Source organism: Salmo salar, chromosome 07, assembly GCF_965601325.2.
Source record: "Salmo salar chromosome 07, fSalSal1, whole genome shotgun sequence".
NCBI classification, from domain to species: Eukaryota; Metazoa; Chordata; class Actinopteri; order Salmoniformes; family Salmonidae; genus Salmo; species Salmo salar.
The window spans coordinates 39,830,346-39,857,445 of NC_138297.1; the positions used below are offsets into that span (position 1 = coordinate 39,830,346).

At 45.3% G+C, this 27,100-nt stretch overlaps 1 pseudogene; it reads left to right on the forward strand.

Moving 5' to 3' along the window:
* LOC123743852 (ceramide kinase-like) overlaps positions 1–22,171 on the forward strand; it is a 38,846-nt pseudogene extending 16,675 nt beyond the window's left edge.
* The last annotated feature ends 4,929 nt before the right edge of the window (positions 22,172–27,100 follow it).

The following is a 27,100-nucleotide window of genomic DNA, read 5'->3' on the forward strand; positions in this document are numbered from 1 at the left end:
ATTACAATGTAATTACCACATTATTAAAATGTAGTTACAATTGCAGTCAAACAATGTAAAAACTATATTATTATTAGTTACTATGTTATGTAATTGAAAAAAATGTCAATTTCAAAATATGACCTCCAGAGAGAACTAGGAATGAGTGGAGAAACAAAATATTTCACACATTCTCACCATCATGATTTTGAAAGCCACGCACTGCTTCTGTTGCAGGTCTAAAGATGTTCCTGACCCATCAGTATTATGATACCATCGCTTTCCTGCCTGCTGAAGACAAACCTGGGGAACCCTAGAGACAAGATCAAGTGCAGAACTGGGTGCCATATCTGTGACCAGGTTGCCAACAATAGGCAGCCCCTCTTAGGGGATCATGTCTACTAGATGGCTGAAGAGGACTCTGACAAGGGTAAGAGGTTATATCCCTCTGTAAGTCTGTGCTGTGTGTAGTCTTTTCCCTGTTGCCATGTCTGTTAATAAAGCTGCCCATTATCTAGCCATAAGCATGATGTCCCTCCTGTCCCCACGTCTGTCCCTCGTCTGTCTCTCTCCCTCACTGCCATGACACCCTACAGACAGTCAGAGTAGACTGTTTGGTGTTGAACAAGCACACACACACACACACACACACACACACACACACACACTCACTCCTCACAGCCCACTCTTCTCGTCACAGACCATTATCTACCCCCCCCCCCCCCCAAACCCACTAACACCGCACACATACACACTACAGTCCCCACTATTGTGAAATGGGAAACTCTCTTCTCAGCCGGCGTTTGTTTATTCCAAGCAGCAGATAGGAGGATAAGTCATGTTTACTGAGAGCCACAGAGAGATCCCCTTTCTCCTCTCCTGGGACTCTAATTGGTGTTCATTTCAGGCTTCTCTGTCGGGGCTGGCTGGAGCGCTGGCTGAGGCGACAGGTTCCTGTGGAGCTGGGACACACGCACACACAAAACACACAGAGGGAGACCGAACCCCACTAATCAGAGTTGGCGGGGAACTTGCTGCGCTCATTTTGGCAAGGAAATCTCCAACAACTGCTTAAGCAATGGGGCAAGACGCCGGCTGGGTGCCACGTCGCAAACAAGCCTCCCAAAATATTAATGTGTGAGGGACACTTGAGAGGTTCCTGAGCTAAGACAATGCCAAGGCCCACAATAAAGTTTGTAAATGTCTCATTATAATCCGTTTGGTAGTTTTTAAAGACATCTAATCATTAACTTTCCAATTAAATGTATTTGTTTTTAATCCCTGTGGATTTAATGTTGGTTCAGGTTTTAGCTCCTGTGAGTTTGTTATACGAGACAAGAAGAAGAAAACTAAGCTTTTATGGCCTCGGATCACATAATATTCCCCCTGCGATCAGAGAAAATATGGCAAAACACTCAGGCATTTTGGAGTTACTGTATATCCCCATTAAACCACTCAACCACTAATTGAATGGAGTGAGCTTGGTACACATCCGGTGGATAGAGAGCCGTTTATTATGTTCAACATAGGAGGGCCAAGCACAGGAAGCAGCTCTTTCAGTAGTTTAGTTGGAATAGGGTCCAGTATGCAGCTTGAGGGTTTGGAGGCCATGATTATTTTCATCATTGCGTCAAGAGATATAGTACTAAAACACTTTAGTATCTCCCTTGATCCTAGGTCCTGGCAGAGTTGTGCAGACTCAGGACAATGGAGCTTTGGAGGAATACCCAGATTTAAAGAGGAGTCTGTAATTTGCTTTCTAATGATCATGATCTTTTCCTCAAAGAAGTTCATAAATTTATTACTGCTGAAGTGAAAGCCATCCTCCATTTGCGAAGGCTGCTTTTTAGTTAGCTTTGCGACAGTATCAAAAAGAAATTTCGGATTGTTCTTATTTTCCTCAATTAAGTTGGAAAAATAGGATGATCGAGCAGCAGTAAGGGCTCTTCGATACTGCACGGTACTGTCTTTCCAAGCTAGTCGGAAGACTTCCAGTTTGGTGTGGCGCCATTTCCGTTCCAATTTTCTGGAAGCTTGCTTCAGAGCTCGTGTATTTTCTGTATACCAGGGAGCTAGTTTCTTATGACAGATGTTTTTAGTTTTTAGGGGTGCAACTGCATCTAGGGTATTGCGCAAGGTTAAATTGAGTTCCTCGGTTAGGTGGTTAACTGATTTTTGTCCTCTGACGTCCTTGGGTAGGCAGAGGCAGTCTGGAAGGGCATCAAGGAATCTTTGGGTTGTCTGAGAATTTATAGCACGACTTTTAATGCTCCTTGGTTGGGGTCTGAGCAGATTATTTGTTGCAATTGCAAACGTAATAAAATGGTGGTCCGATAGTCCAGGATTATGAGGAAAAACATTTAGATCCACAACATTTATTCCATGGGACAAAACTAGGTCCAGAGTATGACTGTGGCAGTGAGTAGGTCCAGAGACATGTTGGACAAAACCCACTGAGTCGATGATGGCTCCGAAAGCCTTTTGGAGTGGGTCTGTGGACTTTTCCATGTGAATGTTAAAGTCACCAAAAATTAGAATATTATCTGCTATGACTACAAGATCCGATAGGAATTCAGGGAACTCAGTGAGGAACACTGCATATGGCCCAGGAGGCCTATAAACAGTAGCTATAAAAAGTGAGTGAGTAGGCTGCATAGATTTCATGACTAGAAGCTCAAAAGACGAAAACGTCATTGTTGTTTTTTTTTTTGTAAATTGAAATTTGCTATCGTAAATGTTAGCAACACCTCCGCCTTTGCCGGATGCACGGGGGGTATGGTCACTAATGTAACCTGGGGGTGAGGCCTCATTTAACACAGTAAATTCATCAGGCTTAAGCCATGTTTCAGTCAGGCCAATCACATCAAGATTATTATCAGTGATTAGTTCATTGACTATAACTGCCTTGGAAGTGAGGGATCTAACATTAAGTAACCCAATTTTGAGATGTGAGGTATCACAATCTCTTTCAATAATGGCAGGAATGGAGGAGGTCTTTATACTAGTGAGATTGCTAAAGCGAACACCGCCATTTTTAATTTTGCCCAACCTAGATCGAGGCACAGACACGGTCTCAATGGGGGAAGCTGAGCTGACTACACTGACTGTGCTAGTGGCAGACTCCACTAAGCTGGCAGGCTGGCTAACAGCCTGCTGCCTGGCCTGCACCCTATTTCATTGTGGAGCTAGAGGAGTTAGAGCCCTGTCTATGTTCGTAGATAAGATGAGAGCACCCCTCCAGCTAGGATGGAGTCCGTCACTCCTCAACAGGCCAGGCTTGGTCCTGTTTGTGGGTGAGTCCCAGAAAGAGGGCCAATTATCTACAAATTCTATCTTTTGGGAGGGGCAGAAAACAGTTTTCAACCAGCGATTGAGTTGTGAGACTCTGCTGTAGAGCTCATCACTCCCCCTAACTGGGAGGGGGCCAGAGACAATTAATCGATGCCGACACATCTTTCTAGCTGATTTACACGCTGAAGCTATGTTGCGCTTGGTGACCTCTGACTGTTTCATCCTAACATCGTTGGTGCCGACGTGGATAACAATATCTCTATACTCTCTACACTCGCCAGTTTTAGCTTTAGCCAGCACCGTCTTTAGATTAGCCTTAACGTCGGTAGCCCTGCCCCCTGGTAAACAGTGTATGATCGCTGGATGATTAGTTTTAAGTCTAATACTGCGGGTAATGGAGTCGCCAATGACTAGGGTTTTCAATTTGTCAGAGCTAATGGTGGGAGCCGTCGGCGTCTCAGACCCCACAACGGGAGGAGTAGAGACCAGAGAAGTCTCGGCCTCCGACTCCGACTCGCTTAATGGGGAGAACCGGTTGAAAGTTTCTGTCGGCTGAATAAGCGACACCGGTTGAGCATTCCTACAGCGTTTCCCTCCAGAAGCCATGAGAAAGATGTCCGGCTGCGGGGACCGTGCGAGGGGGTTTATACTAACGTTACTATCTGTACTTACTGGTGGCACAGACGCTGTTTCATCCTTTCCTACACTGAAATTACCCTTGCCTAACGATCGCGTCTGAAGCTGGGCTTGCAGCACAGCTATCCTTGCCGTAAGGCGATCGTTCTCCTGTATATTATAAATACAACGACTGCAATTAGAAGGCATCATGTTAATGTTACTTAGCTTCGGCTGTTTGAAGTCCTGACGAACCATGTCCAGATAAAACCTCCGGGGATGAATGAAAAAAGTTGAGTGAGGGAAAAAGTAAAAATATACGGTAATGAAAAAGTAAAAAACCGTCAGGTATCAAAGTAAGATCGGCAACAAAAACGCACAGCACAGAAGACTTTGATTCACCTGAGTGTTACCGAGTGGAATCATAAGAGTGTAATAACACATAATATTTTGTCCAGCCTCGCTCCTGATTTTTAGAGCAACGCAAAGAGTTAACAAGAGTGTTTATATTTTAATTAATTTTTATTTTTTTTATTTCACCTTTATTTAACCAGGTAGGCAAGTTGAGAACAAGTTCTCATTTACAATTGCGACCTGGCAATAGCATTCTACAAATCAAATCAAACTTTATTTGTCACATGCGCCAAATACAAGTGTAGACTTTACAGTGAAATTGTCACGTTGGTAACAATGATTCGGGAGACAGGCGCAGGAATGCGTAATAGTTTTTTTTGATTACGCCCCAAATTACGGCGTGCCGTGTAAGGGCACGGGGACAAGGACCAAACAAACACGTATACAAAACACAGGGTTGAAACCCAAACAAAAGAGCGAGGAGTACCTCGAATAAATACACACACGCACAATGATTAACACACGGGACGAGACCGTAATCATATGCGCAATCAACAAGGGCACGAAAGCCCAAAACACACAGCACAGGTACTCACACGCACCAATGGACATTGTAACAATAATCGACTGCCCAATGGAAACCAAAGGGCACACTTATACAAGTACAAATCAGTGGGAATAGGGGACAGGTGTGTGCAATGAAAGTTCTGGAGGGATCCATGACAGAAATGCTTACTTACAAGCCCTTAACCAACAGTGCAGTTCAAGAAGAAGAAAATATTTACTAGGCTTTATTTAGAAGTAACACAATAAGAATAACAATAACGAGGCTATATACAGGGGCACCGGTACCGAGTCAGTGTGCGGCGGTACAGGCTAGTTGAGGTAATCTGTACATGTAAGTGGGGGCGAAGTGACTATACATAGGTAACAAACAAACAGCGAGTAGCAGCAGTGTACAAAAGGGAGGGTGTCAATGTAAATTGTCCGGTAGGAATTTTATGAATTGTTCAGCAGTCTTATGGCTTGGGGGTAGAAGCTGTTGAGGAGCCTTTTGGTCCTAGACTTGGCTCTCCGGTACCGCTTGCCGTATAGTAGCAGAGAAAACAGTCTATAACTTGGGTGACTGGAGTCTCTGACAATTCTATGCGCTTTCCTCTCACACCGCCTATTATATAGGTCCTGGATGGAAGGAAGCTTGGCCCCAGTGATGTACTGGGCTGTTGTCATGCCCTCTTCACGACTGTCTTGGTATGTTTGGACCATGAAAGTTCGTTGGTGATGTGGACACCAAGGAACTTGAAACTCTCGACCTGCTCCACTACAGCCCCATTGATGTTAATGGGGGCCTGTTTGGCCCGCCTTTTCCTGTAGTCCACGATCAGCTTCTTAGTCTTGCTCACCTTGAGGGGGAGGTTGTTGTCCTGGCACTACACTGCCAGTTCTCTGATCTCCTCCCTATAGGCCGTCTCATCGTTATCGGTGATCAGACCTACCATTGTCGTGTCATCAGCAAACTTAATGATGGTGCTGGAGTCGTGTTTGGCCATGCAGCTGTGGGTGAACAGGGAATACAGGAGGGGACTAAGTACACACCCCTGAGGGGCCCCAGTGTTAAGGACCAGTGCTGCAGACGTGTTGTTGCCTACTATTACCACCTCGGGGCGGCCCATCAGGAAGTCCAGGATCCAGTTGCAGAGGGAGGTGTTTAGTCCCAGCTTAGTTGTTAGCTTAGTGATGAGCTTTGTGGGCACTATGGTGTTAAATGCTGAGCTGTAGTCAATGAACAGTATTCTCACATAGGTGTTCCTTTTGTCCAGGTGAGAAAGGGCAGTGTGGAGTGTGACTGAGATTGCATCATCTGTGGATCTGTTGGGGCGGTATGTGAATTGGAGTTGGTCTAGTGTGTCCGGAAGCATGCTGTTGATGTGAGCCATGACCAGACTTTCAAAGCACTTCATGGCTACCGACATGGGTGCCACGGGGCGGTAATCATTTAGGCAGGTTACCTTCGCTTCCTTGGGCACAGGGACTATGGTGGTCTGCTTGAAACATGTAGACTCGGTCAGGGAGAGGTTGAAAATGTCAGTGAAGACACTTGACAGTTGGTCCGTGCATGCTTTGAGTACAGGTCCTGGTAATCCGTCTGGCCCAGCAGCTTTGTGAATGTTGACCTGTTTAAAGGTTTTGTTCACTTTGGCTACTGAGAGCGTGATCACAGTCATCCAGAACAGCTGGTGCTCTTGTGCATGCTTCAGTGTTGCTTTCCTCAAAGCGAGCATAAAAGGCATTTAGCTCGTCTGGTAGGCTCGCGTCACTGGGCAGCTTGCGTCTGGGTTTCGCTTTGTAGTCCGTAATAGTTTTCAAGCCCTGCCACATTTGACGAGCGTCAGAGCCGGTGTAGTAGGATTCAATCTTAATCCTGAATTGACGCTTTGCTTGTTTGATGGTTCGTCCGAGGGCATAGCGGGATTTCTTATAAGCGTCCGGATTAGTCTCCCACTCCTTGAAAGCGGCAGCTCTAGCCTTTAGCTCGATGCGGATGTTGCCTGTAATCCATGACTTCTGGTTGGGATATGTATGTACAGTCATTGTGGGACGACATCATCGATGCACTTATTGATGAAGCCGATGACTGAGGTGGTGTATTCCTCAATGCCATTGAATGAATCCCGGAACATATTCCAATCTCTGTTAGCAAAACAGTCCTGTAGTGTAGCATCCGCGTCATCTGACCACTTCCGTATTGAGCGAGTCGCTAGTACTTCCTCCTTTACAGTCACTGGTACTTCCTGCTTTTCAGACACAGCACTGCAGGAAGAATTTCCCCAAAGGAGTGACACATTTAATCGATCAACTCTTGTGTTTAAAGAGACAAACGGTGATTGTGTATGGCGGTTGATCCGGGGGAAGTTCCTAGCAATCAACGCTGCCAGTATGAGCTGTGCCTCTCCTCGCAGCCCTAGAGGCCTGTCGCCAGAGCCGGGCGGTCCTATACGCTCACTATGCAAGTAGGGCCCTGCAAATTACGCAAGGGCCCGCCTCCCCCTCGTGTCAAAGCGGGTGACAATGTTTACAACTTCGATGAGAGGATAAAGCAGAACTATCCTTCTGGTCACGAAAAGAGAAAAAAAAACACCATGAGAGTGAATTGCAGGAACAGCAATCAGGTAAACTGTTCTCTCCTCTCCAAGTTTGATGTCAGCAAATAACAGTAACGTTAAGTTGATGTGCTAGCTTGCAGTGCATCTCTCTCTAGTCTGTCTGTCTTGCTAACCTAGCTGGGCAGTGCATCTCTTGGTCTGTCTGTGTCTTGCTTGCTTGCCAGCCACTTCCAAGGCTGTGTTCTGTGACCTTGTGCCTAACAAAAGTGAGAGTGAAATACAACTATTTATTACGTTTGATAAACGCCAACGGGCAACGTTGTTTATAAACTGCAGCTTGGAAAAGATAACTGCGTCGCGCGGGAACATGTGTTCATATATGCGTGCACGAAATTAACCTCGTGCTTTCCAGCAGCAACCTCTGTGGGGACCAGTCCAGAAAATATATGGGCGTGATGGCACTCCTCATAGGCGCACATAATTTTAAAACAAGACAATGATTATCTAGTCACTCAGTCAAGGTTTAGTTACAACTCTGGACTAATGCAAGATGGAAGCAATGGATTGACATTAACTATTGATTTATATATTGAATTAAAAATGTTGATTAGCTGGGCATACTGGGCAATATGGATGCACATCTCTCAGTAAATAATAACCATCAATTATTCAGCCAAGCCATAGTTGTCACGATCGTCGTAATAACATTCGGACCAAAGCGCAGCGTGATATGGGTTCCACATGTTTATTGAATGAAACGTACAAAAACAATAAAGAACGAACGAAACGTGACGCAAATGAAGTGCTCACAGGCAACTACACATAAACAAGATCCCACAAAACACAGTGGGGAAATGGCTGCCTAAATATGATCCCCAATCAGAGACAACGAAAAACAACTGCCTCTGATTGGGAACCATACCAGGCCAACATAGAAATAAACAACCTAGATTACCCACCCTAGTCACACCCCGACCTAACCAAAATAGAGAATAAAAAGGCTTTCTATGGTCAGGGCGTGACAGTACCCCCCCCCCCCCCCCCCCCAAAGGTGCGGACTCTGGCCACAAAACCTGACTCTATAGGGGAGGGTCCGGGTGGGCATCTAGCGTTGGTGGTGGCTCCGGTGCAGGTCGTAACCCCCGCCCAGACCCCGGATCCGGCCATGGCGCCGGGCTGAACGCCGTGCCTGGACTAGGCACCGGCACAGAAGAAGGCTCCGGCCATGGAGCTGGGTTGGACACCGTGCCTGGACTGGGCACCGGCGCAGAGGAAGGCTCCGGCCTAGGAGCAGGACTGGACGCCGTGCCTGGACTGGGCATCGGCGCAAAGGAGGGCTCTGTCCATGGAGCGGGACTGGACACCGGCGCGGAGGAAAGCTCCTGCCCTGGATCTGGACTGGACACCTTGCCTGGAAGCTCCGGACCGTGGACCATCGCAGGAGTTTCCGGACCGTGGACCGTCGCAGGAGGTTCCGGACCGTGGACCGTCGCAGGAGGTTCCGGACCGTGGACCGTCGCAGGAGGTTCCGGACCGTGGACCGTCGCAGGAGGTTCCGGACCGTGGACCGTCGCAGGAGGTTCCGGACCGTGGACCGTCGCAAGAGGTTCCGGACCGTGGACCGTCGCAGGAAGCTCTGGACTGTGAATGCGCACTGGAGGCCTAGTGCATGGAGCCAGAGCAGGGGGCACCGGACTGGTGACACGCACTTCAGGACGAGTGCGTGGAGCAGGCACGGGACGTACCGGACTGAGGAGGCGCACTGGAGGCCTGATGCGTGGGATCGGCACAGGTTGCACCGGACTGGTGACACGCTCTTCAGGGCGAGTGCGAGGAGCTGGCACAGGATGTACTGGGCTGTGGAGGCACACTGGTGACCTGGTGCGTAGAGCCGGGACAAATTGTACCGGAACGATGACACACTTCACACGGTGAGTGCGGGGAGCTGGCACAGGACGTACTGGGCTGTGGAGGCACACTGGAGACCTGGTGCGTAGAGCCGGCACACATGGTATCGGACAGATAACACGCTCCCCAAGGCGAGTGCGGAGAGCTGGCACAGGACGTACAGGGCTGGGGAGGCGTACTGGAGACCTGGTGCGTGGAGCCGGCACAGATTTTACCAGACTGATAGCGCACTCCTCAGGACGAGTACGGAGAGCTGACTCAGGTGGCATCAAACTGATAACACGCTCCTTAGGGCAAATGTCATGCATCATACACCAACACAACTCTCTCCTTTCTCTCTCCTCCAATTTCTCCATCATCTCACTGACGGTCTCTGACTCCCTCCGTTCACTCTCCTCCAATTTCTCCATCTTCTCCCATACTGGCTCTGGTTCACTCCTCGGCTCCGCCGACCACCCCGTGTGCCCCCCCAGAAAAATTTTGGGGCAGTTTTTGGGGCTTTCGTTGTGGCCGTGAACCCCGGCAGCATTGCTGACCTCCCTTATCTCCTTGCGTCTGCTTCCAAGGAAGGCTTTCATGTCCCTTCATGATTTCCTCCCATGTCCAGGATATCTTCTCCTCCTTGATCTCCTCCCAAGCCCAGGATACCTTCTCCTCCTGGTCACGCTGCTTGGTCCTGGTTTGGTGGGATCTTCTGTCACGATCGTCGTAATAACATTCGGACCAAAGCGCAGCGTGATATGGGTTCCACATTTTTATTGAATGAAACGTACAAAAACAATAAAGAATGAACGAAATGTGACGCAAATGAAGTGCTCAGTACAAGCACAGACTCAGTTGATCCACATCCAGCCTCAGCCAGTACTAACACAGACCCAGGTGAAGTACAGGCAGCCTCAGCCAGTACTAGCACAACCAGAGGTGTACAGCAAGCATTAGATACTAGCAGCTCAGACCGTAATAGAACAGTTGCTGCTCCACCAAATGCCTCAGCAGATTGGCCCCCAGTTTTAACAGACTTTATGAGGACTGAGTTAGTGCGTAGAGGTCCATTCAAACCAGGACTGGATTTTTCTTACCCTGAAGACAAGTCTAGAAGAGGTTTCCATTCAGGCTTATTACAGAGACCGCTGTCAAATGGGGAAAATATTAGCAGGAGCTGGCTTTCAAACTCAATCAAAACAACGTTGTGTATTGATTTTGCTGAAAGCTCTTTTCTACAAAAGACTACAAAATAATTAAGGAAGGCATGAATGACTGCTCAAATATCAACGCCATTCACGAGGGTAGTCCTGAACACACAAACAATATGATTAAGTGGAGTGAAGTTGATCTGTGAAGTCGGGAACAGACTCTCGACCAGATACAAATGACAATTTTGGAGGCTGAAAGAAAGAGATGGCGGGATGTCCTTACACGTTTAATAAGTATCACCCAGTCTCTGGCTGAAAGAAGCCTAGCATTCAGGGGTTCATCAGACAAACTCTTCCAACCAGATAATGGAAACTTCCTAAAAGAGGTGAATTACTAGCAAAATTTGACCCCATTTATGGAAAATCTTCTCAGCAAAATTAAAGATGGAGAGACACATGCTCATTACCTTGGGAAGCGCACACAGAATGAGCTGATACAGATTGTGAGTGACAAGATTCTGGAAGCAATAGTGACTCAAGTAAGAGACTCAAAGTACTTCTCCATCATCTTGGACTGTACACCTGACGTTGGTCACCAGGAGAAAATGTAAATTATTTTGAGAAGTGTGGCTTTAAAGGGAAAGCCAGAGATCAAGGAGCACTTCCTCGGCTTTGTGAATGTTGAGGTTACAACAGGCTTGAACCTGTCCACTGTCATCTTAGATAAACTGAACGAGCTGAAGATTCCATTTGAAGATTGCAGAGGGCAAGCTTATGATAATGGGGCCAACATGAAGGGCAAGCACCAAGGAGTACAAGCCAGATTGCAACAACAAAAAAATCCCAGCGCCGTGTTCATCCCATGTGGAGCACATACTCTAAACCTTGTCATTGCAGATGCTGCCAAATCTTCAAAAGATGCAGTTGGGTTTTTTGGGCATGTGCAAAAGCTCTTCTTCTTTTCAGCTGGTTCACAAAGATGGAGTGTTTTTAAGAAACACGTGAACATAACTGTGAAGTCATGGAGTGACACAAGATGGGAGAGTAGGCTCCAAAGTGTTCATATAATCAGGTATCAGGCTTCTGAGGTTCGGGAGGCATTACTGGAAGCCAGACAGACGATCACCGATCCTGTGGCCAAAGTGGAAGCACAAGCACTTGCAGAGGAAGTTGGGTCCTACCGCTTGTTGATTTGCTGTGTTGTATGGTGTGAGATACTAACAATGACAAACAAGGTGGTGAACAAGCTCCTCCAACATGCCTCAATTCAGTTGGATATCGCACTGAATTTAATCTCAAATACAAAGGCCTCCCTCACTACAGACCGGGAAACTGAATTCTCTGTGGCCCAGACAACAGCCAAAAGCATTTGTGAAGAAATGAATGTGGAGGATGTTCTGAAAGAGAAGAGACTGAGAAACAGCAAGAGACATTTCAGCTATGAGGTCGCTGATGAACCAGTGACTGATGCACTGAAAAACCTTCACGTCAACTACTTCATGTCACTGCTGTGACATTCATGGATGAGAGTTTTGAAACACTCAACCAGTTGAAAACCAAATATGGAGTGCTGCTGAACTTCCGCACTCCCTCTCAGATGTCCAGTGAATCTTTAAAGGCTCACTGCATGGAAGCTGAAAACACTCTAACCTTCAGAGATTACTGGCACACGAGATTCAGAATTTACCTGATCTGCCATCAGATAAGATGCCTGCCTTTGAGCTGCTTTCCTTTCTCTGTGAGAAAAACCTGGAGGAACTCTAGCCTAACCTTTGGATAGCCTTAAGAATTGCAGTCACCCTACCAGTAACAGTAGCATCGGCAGAGAGGAGCTTTTCAAAATGAAAGCTCATCAAAAGCTACCTGTGTTACGTCTGCTCCCCCCCCCCACCGGCGCTTGAGGGCGCCAAGCTGCCCTGCATCACGCACTCCTATCATCCATTACGCACACCTGCCTTCCCTCGTCACGCGCATCAGCAATATTGGACTCACCTGGACTCACTCATCACCTGTTATTACCTCTGCTATATTTGTCAGTTCCCCAGCTCTGTTCCCCGCTTCTGCATTGATTGTCTTTTGTTTGTGTTACCTGTTTGCTGATGCTGTTCCTGTCTCGTTCCATGTCCGTTGTTTATTACATGTTTTACTCCCTGTACCTGCTTCGTCTCTCCAGCGTCATTCCATGTGAGAGAATGCAGAAGCCATCACACAAAGTATCGGGGAGTACTGGCGTTCCGGTTGGTATGGTGGCATCGGCTCTGGGTCGCCCCCGATGGAACCAGGGGTGCCTAGCCAGCTCGTTGGGCTTCCACGCCCTAGCTGGCTCGAGAGGTTTCCTTGTCCCGGTTGGCTCGGATGGCGCCCATCCCACGTCGGGCCTCAGCCGGATCATCAGTTCTTGTTCGTCCAGCCAGTCCAGGAGTTTTTTTTGTTTGTTTTTTGTTTTGTTGGTGACGTCGGGGTGGATTCCGCCGCCGATGGAACTGGGGGTGCCTGGCTGGCTCGAGAGGTTTTCTTGCCTCGGTTAGCTCAGCGGCTTCCCATCAAACGCCACACTCCACCAGATCTTCGGCCTCCCCCTCTGCAGCGGGATTGACAGGTGTCTTGCCTCAGCCGGATCGTCGGGCTTCCATGCCTCAGCCGGCTCGCCAGGCTCTCAGCCCTGCCGTTCGGGGCTCCCGCCCCAACCGGCTTGCCCAGCGCCCATGTCTAGGCCGGTTCGCCCAGGTGGGATGCCGGGTGGCACCCCTAGAGGGGGGGGGTACTTTTTCACTCATCACCTGTTATTACCTCCCCTATATTTGTCAGTTCCCCAGCTCTGTTCCCCGCTTCTGCATTAATTGTTTTTTGTCTGTATTATTAGTTTGCTGACGCTGTTACTGTTTCGTTCCATGTCCATTATTTATTAAAGGTTTTAGTCCCGGTACATGCTTCGTCTCTCCAGCATCATCCCATGTGACAACCTGAGGTCTTCCATGTCACAGGAACGCTTGAGTGGTCTGGCCATCATGAGCATAAATCATGACGTGGGGAAACACATGTCCTATGATGACATCATTGATGATTTTGCCTCAAGAAAGTGCAGAATGTACAAAATGTATTTCCCTCATTAAAATGCAAATCAATTTATAACATTTTTTTATAACATTTTTGACATGCGTTTTTCTGGATTTTTTGTTTTGTTTTTCTGTCTCTCACTGTTCAAATAAACCTACCATTAAAATTATAGACTGATCATTTCTTTGTAAGTGGGCAAATGTACAAAATCAGCAGGGGATCAAATACTTTTTTCCCTCACTGTATAGGTTTTATTTGACTATTTTAAGACATATAGCTGCAGCCATAGCCTATAGGCTTATGTTTACATTGTATAGACAAAGCTAATTGTATAATATTGTGAGGACTGGACTAATTACCAGGCAGCAGAGCCAAAGCTCAGCGTTCTTATTTATGTTAATGTTAATATTCACTTATCTTAAGATTCTATAGAAAATATTCTATTCATTAAAATTGTTTGTTTATACCTTGTTCTGTGTAGGTCTACTTATTCTTAGACTGACAGATGGAGCAAACTGTTTTCAAGGAGGGAGGATTGTAGTGGGAGCACTGGGGGGTCAGGTGTGACTGTGTGGCAATGGCAAATGGTTTACATGGCTTACGGTTCAGGTAGGAGGGCCCTTCAGCAGAATTTTGCTTAGGGCCCCAGGGAGGTTAGGACCGACTCTGCCTGCCCTCTGCCCACCTGGCTGATGGCACCACGGACCTCATCCTAGTACGCAAGGCTTCCCGCCTCGACTTCCTCCGACACCTCATACGACACACCAACAAGGATGACCAGGTAGGGAATTCTTTGAGTTGTTAATGATAATTATTTTGCTATTATTTATTGATTTTCACATTGGCAATCATAAAATATAATTAGATGTAAGATGATTCAATCAGAGGGGGATATCATCTCCCCCAAAAAAGTTATAAGATTTAGCAAAGTTATTTTCTAAGTAAGTACAGATTTTTTCCAAACCATATTAATCTCAGGTAATGTATTATGGATCAAGCCAGTAAAACTTTTGAAAGTCACAAGGAGTTCAGGAGGAGATGGAGAATGCCTCAGTCACTTACTCACTCAGTCACTCTCATCTCTCTCACGTACTGCATGTCATGGGTTACTCAGCTTTCACAGAGAGATGGAGATTGAGTGGGAGAGAGTTTCCCTGTACTTTGCTTGCACACCTCATGGTTTAGTTGGCTGACACAGCTCTTTCTAAATCGGGGTATACCTCAGTTCAGACATGCTCTTGCTTCCCACTCTTCTCTCTCACTTTTCATAAATATCCCAATTCTACAAAGTCATATCCCAATTCTACAAAGCGATCATCCTCCTCCCCCCCCCCCCCCCCCACACACACACACACACACACACACACACACACACACACACACACACACACACACACACACACACACACACACACACACACACACACACACACACACACACACACACACCGGGATGGTAGGATGTTCATTGCATTATACCTCTGTAATATCTGCATAGCCGATCCACCAAGAAGAGAAACAAGGAGTGAGAGGCCACTAAGTGTATTCATAGTTTTGACAGAAAGCTTTTTAGGGGACACTTGGTATGAATACTAACCAGGCCCAGTCATAAAGTCAGTGTGATGGAGAATAAATCGCTCCTCTCCTCTCAGACAGTCTGTGGAGTAGAACTGAGTAGTGATGGAGGGAATAAAGAGATTGTTTTCTGGGGCAGTGAAAGATTGAGACCTTTGGTACAGTTGATTGACCCCTTCTTTTCTGCCTCTTTTCCTTACTTTCTATCCATCCCCTCTTGTCTTTACTCCCTTCTCCTTATTCCTACCTTTATCCATCCCTCCCTCTCTCCAGTCCTCCCTCCCCTAACTTCCCTCCCTCTCTGCCTCCACAGTTTGACATGTCCTTCGTGGAGGTGCGGCGGTTCCGGTTTGTTCCGAAGCACAGCAATGTGATCTCAGAGCTGGACCCGAGTGAGACCAGCGGGAAGAGGATCTGTAACCAGGTCTGTACGGCCCATCCCAGCTACGACACAGGCCATAGCAACTGGAACTGTGACGGGAAGATCTTGCCTCATGCGGCTATACGTCAGGTAAGCTATTCATAATTTGAATCTGTTGGTTTTGTTAAGAGATTTAGGAGTTTGAGGTTTACCCACGCGCAAACACACACACACACACACACAGTGGTCCCATTTCTTCCACCACAACATCAGTAGAGATATTTTTATAGCATGATGGTGGCTCTCCCTCCACCACCATCAGTAGAGGTCTTTATATAGTTCAACAGTGGCTTTCCTCCTGAACACATCATTTACTTTATGCTCCGTTATACTTTGCCAATGAGGCATGGCTGTGTAATTCTAGTTTATCTAATTTAATATCCCTTCCACTGTTAAGAGCCTACTCCCTTTTAATTAAAATACAAGTCCATTCATTTATTGCCATTTTCCTCTCTAGTAATTGTTCTTGGAATGAGTCAGCAAATGAGCGGCTGAGATAATTGATGGTGATAACCCTGATCTCCCCCCCAAAAAAAGATAAAAAAGAAGACGGAAAGCAATTGGCTGCTTTCTTTCACTGCTCGACACAATATTAGTAGGTGACTTCAATAGTATATTTTTTAAAGTAACTTGGTTAAGTGTTTGGTTGAGTCTGTCTGGATTGCCTGATGGGCAGTGCATGCACAGTTGAGACTATTCAAATACTATTTGAACCACCAGTGTGACTGACTGGAAAATAAAATCTGTATGGTCCTTGCAGCATCATCTGAGTTTAACTTTTATTAAAGTCGGGGTCTCCATACTGCATTAACAACTACCTCACTACTAACGGACCATTCCAAGTCCCATCACCAGTAGTTCTGTAACCAAACCACGTGAAAGCTAAATACCAATCTCCATTTTTACTCTAAAATGGGCAATAAAGCTTCTGAACTTGGAACTTGAACTGCATTCCATTAGTTTTACATCTGTGATATGGACCGTAAAGTCAGACTGGAAACGAACACTCATTATGTTGATAAATGTGTAACTGTCCTTCTGTGTGTCTCTCTACAGTGTTCACTGCCTGCTGATCAGACTATTTGCCCGAGGTGTCGAAAGAGGGACCATAATAGAAGGATCAAATCTCTCGTGGCAAGCAACTGTCCCGAATTGTGCTAGAAAGTCCTGCACATTTGGGCCCTTTAGCCCTCATCCTGTAACCACACATGCATGTCCTGCATTTTATTTGAAAAAAGTATAACATTAATAAAACAAAGTCAATTTGTCACGTATTTGACTTCCCATTTATTAGATGAGAATTAGCATCAGGTTGCGCTTTTGACAAGATATATAGGCTATCATATGGAGCTTTCCCTTCCCAGTCAAGTATCTTTCCTGATGCATCTCCCCCCAGAACTTACTGTTAGCGAGTATCTGACTTAATTATGCAATATTTTAGCTCAGGTTTCTGAGATTATGGAGACCCATACCCATAATGAGATGAAAGAAAAGAAGGAATCTGTTCTATATACCTCAATCAAGTATGTGACTGATATTCTGTGTGGACATCCAAAGACAATGTGAGGAAGTAGAAATCACCTAGCTAGACTGTCAGTATTGCATCACTGTTTCCGCATATCATTGTGATACGATGTGAGGGCAGAGAGACTCATGGGCAATCAGAGGTCGCTAAGTGATTTTGCTTTCCCAGGAAGTGTCACACCTGTGGCACAAAGCAACAGTTTGTCTATTTACAAGTTATTTAGTTAAGACTAGTAGCCCCCTCACTAGCGGGGTGGGATGCTGCCAGTGGGTTGTCCTTTGTGTGTAGGGTAATGTCTTTGTGAGAGTGCCATCATAATGAGTTAGCTCCGTTACAATTATACACCAGACTGCCATCAGACAGATGCTGCTTCCTACAGCCAAAACATCAGCCAACTCTGGGACACACACACACTCCATGCACACACACACACACATCCATCATCTGCCACTGTGAAACCACACACACACACCTAAACTCTCAACACTGTGGGAGGCTCTGCCTTTTCTTTTAGAAACCTCTCCAAGATCATTACTGGTTGCTGTGAATGGCCATGATTATATTTCAACTCTGAGCTGTGAGTGAATCAGGTAGTGCTATAATGTTCCCTGTGAGTGTATGGTCTCTGTGGCTGTCAGATTCTGATGAACTGGCTGAGGTTTGTCTCTTTGCTGTATAATACATATATATCTGTGTGGAACCAAAAGGTGCCATGTCAGTCCCACCCTGACTCACTAAGCCAGCTGACTAGGGGGAATGTTTTGACTAACACATGGGTCTTGCATGGATATGAGTTTATATTGATATATTATGTAATCCATTGCAGGTCTCAAGATGACATGACAAACTGTATGTAACTAACCTGTGATGTGGATTAGGATTTGATCAAGATTGAATATGTATGAATGTTTGGATACAGTGGTTTTAAACAAATATTGGCTTGTTAACATGATTTTTTTTCTAGAAATGGGGGAGGGCATTTTGAAGATTGTGATTTTAGTATCAAGTGCAAATACATATTTTATAGTAGTCTTTGAGACTTTTAAGAAACTTAAAACCTTCATCAACCCTGTGAAGGTTTTGTTGTGAGTTTATGTACAGTGGGGGAAAAAAGTATTTGATCCCCTGCTGATTTTGTACGTTTGCCCACTGATAAAGAAAGGATCAGTCTATAATTTTAATGGTAGGTTTATTTGAACAGTGAGAGACAGAAAATAACAAAAATCCAGAAAAACGCATGTCAAAAATGTTATAAATTGATTTGCATTTTAATGAGGGAAATAAGTATTTTACCCCCTCTCAATCATCAGAAAGATTTCTGTCTCCCAGGTGTCTTTTATACAGGTATCGAGCTGAGATTAGGAGCACACTCTTAAAGGGAGTGCTCCTAACTGCAGCTTGTTACCTGTAAAAAAGACACCTGTCCACAGAAGCAATCAATCAATCAGATTCCAAACTCTCCACCATGGCCAAGACCAAAGAGCTCTCCAAGGATGTCAGGGACAAGATTGTAGACCTACACAAGGCTGGAATGGGCTACAAGACCATTGCCAAGCAGCTTGGTGAGAAGGTGACAACATTTGGTGCGATTATTCGCAAATGGAAGAAACACAAAATAACTGTCAATCTCCCTCGGCCTGGGGCTCCATGCAAGATCTCACCTCGTGGGGTTGCAATGATCATGAGAACGGTAAGGAATCAGCCCAGAACTACACGGGAGGATCTTGTCAATGATCTCAAGGCAGCTGGGACCATAGTCACCAAGAAAACAATTGGTAACACACTACACCGTGAAGGACTGAAATCCTGCAGCGCCCGCAAGGTCCCCCTGCTCAAGAATACATATACATGCCCGTCTGAAGTTTGCCAATGAACATCTGAATGATTCAGAGGACAACTGGTGAAAGTGTTGTGGTCAGATGAGACCACAATGGAGCTCTTTGGCATCAACTCAACTCGCCGTGTTTGGAGGAGGAGGAATGCTGCCTATGACCCCAAGAACACTATCTCCACCGTCAAACATGGAGGTGGAAACATTATGCTTTGGGGGTGTTTTTCTGCTAAGGGGACAGGACAACTTCACCGCATCATTTGACGGGGCCATGTACCGTCAAATCTTGGGTGAGAACCTCCTTCCCTCAGCCAGGGCATTGAAAATGGGTCGTGGATGGGTATTCCAGCATGACAATGACCCAAAACACAAGGCCAAGGCAACAAAGGAGTGGCTCAAGAAGAAGCACATTAAGGTCCTGGAGTGGCCTAGCCAATCTCCAGACCTTAATCACATAGAAAATCTGTGGATGGAGCTGAAGGTTCGAGTTGCCAAACGTCAGCCTCGAAACCTTAACCTGTTATGGCTAGGGGGCAGTATTTTCACGGCCGGATAAAAAACGTACCCGATTTAATCTGATTATTACTCCTGCCCAGAAACTAGAAAATGCATATAATTATTAGCTTTGGATAGAAAACACTCCAAAGTTTCTAAAACTGTTTGAATGGTGTCTGTGAGTATAACAGAACTCATTTGGCAGGCCAAAACCTGAGAAGATTCTGTACAGGAAGTACCCTGTCTGACCATTTCTTGGCCTTCTTGATTATCTCTATCCATTACAGGGGATCTCTGCTGTTACGTGACACTTCCTACGGCTCCCATGGGCTCTCAGAAGGCGGCAAAAAGCTGAATCGTGGCTTTGCAGGCTCTGGCTGAAAAAAAGTAGCGCGTTTGGATAGTGGCCGGTCACAGTACTATGAAACTCAGGCTCGTGCACGAGGGGATCCCATGCTTTTATTTTCTCTCTCTTTGTACGTATACACGCTTTCCCGGTCGGAATATTATCGCTTTTTTACGAGAAAAATGGCATAAAAATTGATTTTAAACAGCGGTTGACATGCTTCGAAGTACAGTAATGGAATATTTAGAATCTTTTTGTCACGAAATGCGTCGTGCGCGTGACCCTTATTTACACTTCGGATAGTGTCTTGAACGCACGAACAAAACACCGTTATTTGGATATAACTATGGATTATTTTGAACCAAACCATCATTTGTTATTGAAGTAGTGTCACGAATCCCACCGAAGGTGGCTCCCCTGCCTGCTCGGGCGGCGCTCGGCGGTCGTCGTCACCGACCTACTAGCCGCCGCTGATCCCTTTTTCCTTTTCGTTTAGTATGTCTTATTGTTTGCACCTGTTCCTCATTTGGGTCTTTTGATTTTGGTTATTTAAGCCTGGTTAGCCCGCCCAGTTTTGTGCGGGATTATTTAGCGTCAGGTTGTGTTTTTGTATTAGGATGTGCTGGCGATCTACTGCTGTTATATTTTATGCATGCTGTGCACCTGTTCTGGGCACGTTGCATTTTTTCCACGCCGTTTGTGTTGGCGTCGATCGTGTTGTGTTTTGGTTAAATAAACACCAAGTTCCTTACCTCTGCTCTCTGCGCCTGACTCCTACCACCACTCCTAGCAACGACTGACAAGTAGCAGTCCTGGGAGTGCATTCTGACGAAGAACACCAAAGGTAATCAAACTTTTCTAATAGTAAATCGGAGTTTGGTGAAGGCTAAACTTGCTGGGTGTCTAAATAGCTAGCCCTGTGATGCCGGGCTATGTACTCAGAATATTGCAAAATGTGATTTCACCGAAAAGCTATTATAAAATCGGACACCTCGATTGCACAAAGGAGTTCTGTATCTATAATTCTTAAAATAATTGTTATGTTTTTTGTGAACGTTTATTTCGAGTAATTTAGTAAATTCACCGGAAGTGTTCGGTGGGAATGCTAGTTCTGAACGTCACATGCTAATGTAAAAAGCTGGTTTTTAATATAAATATGAACTTGATTGAACAAAACATGCATGTATTGTATAACATAATGTCCTAGGCGTGTCATCTGATGAAGATCATCAAAGGTTAGTGCTGCATTTAGCTGTGGTTTTGTTTTTTGTGACATTATATGCTAGCTTGAAAAATGGGTGTCTGATTATTTCTGGTTGGGTACTCTGCTGACATAATCTAATGTTTTGCTTTCGCTGTAAAGCCTTTTTGAAATCGGACAGTGTGGTTAGATAAAGGAGAGTCTTGTCTTTAAAATGCTGTAAAATAGTCATATGTTTGAAAAATTTATGTTTTTGTATTTTTGAGGAATTTATAATTCGCGCCACGCCTATCATTGGATATTGGAGCAGGTGTTCCGCTAGCGGAACGTCTAGATGTAAGAGGATAATGACTTGGAGAAGTTCTGCAAAGAGGAGTGGGACAAAATCCCTCCTGAGATGTGTGCAAACCTGGTGGCCAACTACAAGAAACGTCTGACTTCTGTGGTTGCCAACAAGGGTTTTGCCACCAAGTACTAAGTAATGTTTTGCAGAGGGGTCAAATACTTATTTCCCTCATTAAAATGCAAATCATTTTGTAACATTTTTGACATTTTCTGGATTTTTCGTTGTTATTCTGTCTCTCACTGTTCAAATAAACCTACCATTAAAATTATAGACTGATCATTTCTTTGTAAGTGGGCAAACGTACAAAATCAGCAGGGGATCAAATACTTTTTTCCCCCGCTGTATATTGCTTGTTAATTTATTCTCAGTGTGACTTCTCTTGTTATTCCTTTAACAGGGAAGGACATTTTCCACACACAAAAGCACAGTCCGAAAAACAGGCCCCAGACTCAGCCCTGTTTGTGGCAGGCAACCCTATCCTCTCTTGACATTGTTTACAGGATGTTATTACAAATATACTACATGAAACCAATACATGTTTCCCTGTTATCTCTAAGGGTCTTCCATAATGCTGGATGCGCCGCAAAGCCCATTCCGCTGACAAATATGCTTTACTGGGGCAAGGGACGAATGAGACGCCACAGCATTTAATGGGCTTATTACATAAAAACGACTGCAGGGGAGATAAAAATTGTCTCTGGCTCCTCTCTTCTCCCCTGGCATCCGATGGAGAGATATTTTGCCTCGACCACATTTGTTCATCCACCCAGTCTCGCTCACTGTTTTGATATGGCCAATACATTATGGTGCTATCTGGACCTGCATGGCAATGAAGCAAGGTAATTTTCAGATTTTCCAACCTGCAGAGTACATTCACTTTCCTTTCTCTCTCCCGTTTTCAGGCTTCACTGTGTCTTCATCGAAGGCGGTTGCGGGTCGCGTTCCGTCGGGACCCACTGTCTCATTCTCCTTATTAAGAACCTGTCCTGAGACACAACAATAAACACACACACAGCCAGCTTCTGTCCTCAGCTCACACCTAAACTGGATGGAGGTTGGAGACAACTCTTTGTGAGTGTGATTACACTTGCATTTTTACCAAGACGATGCGTTTCCATTCCCATCCACCTTGAGACCGCTCTGCTCTATCAGATCCCAGGATAGTACCTGTCTACATTGATCCCTGGTCTCGGGCCTTTAAGAACCACAGCTGGGATCAGGTAATGCATTCTAATGGGCAAGAGAAACAGCCACTCGGGGTAAGGAGCCAATGCAGCGATGCGGAAGGAATCATAAGGCCATGTGACGCAGAACTGGGTAAGCAAACCATTTGGGGCCTTAAAAGGTTAGTATTTTGTCTAAGATAACTAAATATATCCCACATTGATGAGGGAAGGGAAAGTGGATACATAGTCAGTTGCACAACTGAATGCATTCAAACAAAATGAGTCTTCCACATTTAACTCAAATCCCTCTGAATCAGAGAGGTGCGGCTGCCTTAATCAACATCATCAGCACCCAGGGAGTACTTGTTGGGGGTTAACAGCCTTGCTCTGTGCGAGGATTTGAACCAGCAACCTTTCAGTTACAGGTCCAACACTCTTAACCACTAGGCCAACTGCCACCGCCTCTGAGTGGGAGAGATGGAGAAAGAGTGTTTTGTATTTCCTGAGGTGGTGGCTGTGAGCAGAGGAGAGAGAACCGGGATCAGAAGAGTGAACCCAAACTGTTGCTGGCTGCCACAGGGCTCTATCTGTCTATTGATTGTAGCAGTCCTCCCGTTTCCATGTCTCAGCAATGAACTCCTGTGAGACTGCCACAGATCAATGAGTCTATAACACTCTCACATCAAACACCCTGATACCTGGCCCCCATCACAGCAGGCCATGAGAGGACTGACCACACACACGAGACACACACACGCACGAACAAAAACGCATCCACACACCCAGACGGACAACCAAAGAAAATACACACGCGAAACCACTGTGCCAGACTAGGCAGCCCGCTATGAGAGCCCTGTATACCCAATTACCCCAACCCCTAGCTCTCAGTACCTGCTGGGCCTACACCGGCCCTCAGTGTAACCCTTCATAGCCTCTCAGTGGGACATTAATAAAAGCTTCACAGGCCTGGCTGGGGAGAATGTTACCTACTGGGAGGTCACAGACAGGAGTGAACACTGGAGAGAGTGTGGTGAGTAATTGACTGTATTGGTAAAGAACCTGTCTCTGTCTACAATTGGAGCCATGCTTCATTGCAGTCGAATGATTTGTCATCCACAATAATCAGCTGTCAGATGTAATTCCCAAAACACTGGCATTTGCTGCTGTCATTTACTTCCTATTTAATTAGAAACAGAAGATGATGCATGACATGGCAAGGTGAGCAGAGACCTTTCTGCCTGTAGCAATTTACCCTCAGGCGTAGTAAAAGGCTACTGCAGGTACCAGGGTTTAGGTAAATGTTTTATTGAAAGCATTCAATTCAGGAATTAAACTGAAGACAGTTAGTCAGTTGATTAGGACTGTGTGTATACTGAAACAACATAGCTTTTTCTCTGTCCAATTCAGAGCAGCCTAGCTAGACTTGTTTTGTAGCGAAACACTCCAAGTTATTGCATTCCTAATGGTGCTTAAAGTAATTACACTTTGTAATGTTCCTCCTTTTTCCCCTTTGCTGAGCCCCATCAGATCAGCCCAATCCAATGGGAACAATGCATACATCCCAAATGGCACGCTATTCCCTACCTAGTGCACTACTTTTGACCATAAGGCTCTGGTCAAAAGTTAAATAGGGTGCCATTTGAGACACACTCAATGTCTTCCATTCCCCTCTAAATGACGCTATTAACCATATTGCATTTGCTGGACTCTCAGGCAACTGAACTCAAATGAGGCTCGGTTCACTGAGAGTTTAATTGACTGGATACAAGGTTTATCTAAAAGATTGCATGGTTGGATAGAAAACAACTACAGCATAACAAGTGGTTAGAAAGGATTTATGTTATTAGGCAGTAGATATAAGATCTGTTGTGCATTATTATACATTCATCACCACAACCTCAGGGCTACCTTGGAGGAAATAGAGACATTTACAGCCCCAGACCATTGTTCCTCCTCCACCAAACTTTACAGTTGGCACTATGTATTCGGGCAGTTAGCGTTGTCCTGGCATATGCCAAATCCAGATTCGTCCATCAGACTGCCAGATGGTGAAGCGTGAGAACGCTCCAGAGTCCATTGGCGGCGTGCTTATGGTGATCTTAGGCTTGTGTGTGGCTGCTTGGCCATGCAAACCCATTTTATGAAGCTCTCGATGAACAGTTGTGCTGATGTTGCTTCTAGAGGCAGTTTGAAACTTGGTAGTGAGTGTTGCAACCGAGGACAAGACGATTTTTATGTGCTACGCCCTTCAGCACTAGGCACTCCCGTTCTGTGAGCTTGTGTGGCTTACCACTTTGCGGCTGAGCCATTGTTGCTCCTAGATGTTTCCACTTCACAATAACAGCACTTACAGTTGACCGGGGCAGCTCCAGCAAGGCAGAAAAATTGACAAACTGACTTGTAGGAAGGGTGGCATACTATGACGGTGCCACATTGAAAGTCACTGAGCTCTTCAGTAAGGCCACTCTACTGCCAATGTGTGTCTATGGAGATTGCATGGCTGTGTGCTTGATTGAAATACCTGAATCCAGTCATTTGAAGGGGTGTCCACATCCTTTTGTATATATAGTGTATTTCTTCCCCTGCCTCCATTTCTGTCTCTCCATTGGTCTCATAGAGCTTGGGGATGTTTGATTAGAAGTTTACAATACATTAGTTTCTTCCCCCCTCCTGTGTCATTTTATTTCACATGACTCTCTTCGTGTTTGTCATTGCTGGGGATCATGGGCCATTGCGTCAGTGGAAAGGACCCTGCAGGGAGCACAGCATGACAATGACAAACAAATATTGTCATTATCTGATGGGGTTAAACTGACGTTACCTCCAGGAGGGAGCCATTTTTATCTGTGTCGGGGAGGAAAACACACACACAGACATGGGTGCACACACTCACATTGTCTGTGGGAAGGGAAGAAGCTGCTGTTGTGAGAGAGCAGCCACATCCTATTCCTTTTCACGGCACAATAAATCGTCCCAAACTGTTTCTCAGAGAGAGAGAGAGAGAGAGAGAGAGAGAGAGAGAGAGAGAGAGAGAGAGAGAGAGAGAGAGAGAGAGAGAGAGTCTGCCGTCCCCATTTGTTAAACTGTCTGTGAAGAGGAGACAGGAGGAGAGAAGAGGATAGATGGTCCTACAGTGACCCCTCTGGTTGTCCTAAGTCACTTTTTTTTCTCTCTTCTCTCACTACACTCCTCTCACTCGCTCTCTGTCTTACGTGTATCTCCCCCTTCTACTCTCTACCCTCTCTCCATCCCGTTCTTTTCTCTTACTCTTTCTTACCCTGCCTCTTTCCCTCTCATTCTACATCTACATCTCACTCCCTCCATCTCTCTCTCTCTACAGTCTTTCCCCCTTTATCATGCACCTAGAGCCGTGCCTTTGAACCCATTAAAATGAACAAAGAGAACATCCAGATCCACAAATACTGTGCGGCTGTTGGAATGTGAACACACAGCACGGAATGATAACACTAGCTAGGTTTCCATCCAATTGGCGACAGACTTTCATGCGAATATTCTAAAAATCTGCACATTTTCCTGCCAGTGTTGTGTTTTCACCAAACAGACTTGTTGCAGATGAAAATCAGTGCATGACGATGTAGTGCACACAAATGTACTTTTTTCGGTTAAGATTTCATGAACCGATAAAGAAATCTAAAGTTCAATGTGTTTCCATCGCATTTTCAACTAGTTTGGTCACAAAAACTGTTGCGTTAAATAGCAAAATTTACATTTTAGTCATTTAGCAGACGCTCTTATCCAGAGCAACTTACAGTAGTGAATGCATACATTTCTTCTTTTTTTTGTACTGGCCCCCCGTGGGAATCGAACCCACAACCCTGGCGTTGCACACAACATGCTGGCGTTGTAAACACCATGCTCTGCCAACTGAGCCACAGGGAAGACAAATGTACCTATAAAGTGCAGGTAGGCTGCGCACTTAGGCAAGTCTACATAATCATATTATTATGGATAAGAATATTTCAATTTGTCAAACATAGTGCTGAACAAGTAACTGACATTTCGTTTTTTTTTACATTTTTTAATCAACTAATTGACCAATGTCAGTTCAATTATTTAAATTCTATTTCTTTAGGGTTTTTTTCTATGAGCTAGATGTGGAGTTTCTGTAGAGATAAATCAGATGAAGCCTGAACTGTGTGATGTAGTTGCAACAGGCCAATATTCAATATAGTTTAGCGTAAAACACGTGGTAATTAACTACAATGACCATAATCCATTGCGCACCCGCTTAAACTTGTCCATCTGTGCTGACCAGACACAGAGACTGAGAGAAGAGCGAACACACATTGATTATCTGAATCAGATAAGGACTGAGTTTGGAAAACCCTGATCTAAGTTACTGATAGTTGGTATTCAGCAGTCATAAAGTATGCCATATTTACTTTGAAGAACTACTAAAACCTACCGAAATCCTAAACCGTGACCATTTTTTTCTAATAAAACCGAACCAACCTCAAAAAGCACTAATCGCTCAGCACTAGTCAAACAGCAGTCAAAAATCGATCATCATGTCACCAGAAAAAGATCCTCGATATTTATTGGAAAATATAGAGGGAAAGGAGCATCAAGAGCACACTGCACTTTCGAAGTTCATCATAAGTTGTTTCGTCTGTAGCATAAACTGCATAAGTTCCTGAGTCGTAGTGGGAGGAACACACACCATATCATTGCGTGACTCCAAGTTTACTTCAATATGATGGTTAATATTAGCCATTTCTCGCATAATTCATTT